The following is an 808-nucleotide window of genomic DNA, read 5'->3' on the forward strand; positions in this document are numbered from 1 at the left end:
TAAGTCACTCTATCCTTGAACTCTTGGAATTATTTTTGGCTCAGACTAACCCTTGTTACCATACATCTTATCCTACACACAGAAGAAAAGCATATGTGTTTTTCAAGGCTACTGTTGCACCACAAGTTTACATACAAACACAACTTTTGCAAACATGAGACCAGAGTAAGATCTCATATGTCCCAAGGTAAGTCAGAAAGTCCACAGGAGTCCAGGGAATGGTAACTGCCATAAAGGATCAGGCCTAATACATGCATTACAGAAGCAAGGTAGCTCCTTTGCTTGAGGTCTGGCTGATTCACTTTGCACATACCACTGCTTTAGCATTACATCCTTATCTAATGGTAAACCTGTTTCAACAACATGCAATACATATTAATGCAATATGCACTGCAACACACAATACGCATCCAAAGAAATATGCCAATGCAAAACTCTGACTGCTCACACATAGCCAGGCTAACAAGGAAGAGTCTTTTACAAAAGACAATCAAGAAATCACCTGAAACCATGAGACCTGAGGAGTCTCAAGCAATCAGCAATACTGAGACCTAATAACAGATGCAAATTCATGAAAGAAACACAAACAGTGGGACTGAGGTAATGGCAGAGATTTCATTAGTGCAATTACATTTAAAATGGTATGTTCTTTAATAGAATTTAAATAAGGCTTTGAATAATTACACACACTAAAACTAACATTCCATAACCTTATTCCGCATGGAAAAGCAGCAGAAACAACCCTCTGGACTGTACAAGGTCCAATTAATGAACAATTACATTCAAAAAGTAGATCAAAACAGAAAGA

The sequence above is a fragment of the Acanthisitta chloris genome, unplaced genomic scaffold (assembly GCF_000695815.1).
Source record: "Acanthisitta chloris isolate BGI_N310 unplaced genomic scaffold, ASM69581v1 scaffold21520, whole genome shotgun sequence".
Classification (NCBI taxonomy): Eukaryota; Metazoa; Chordata; class Aves; order Passeriformes; family Acanthisittidae; genus Acanthisitta; species Acanthisitta chloris.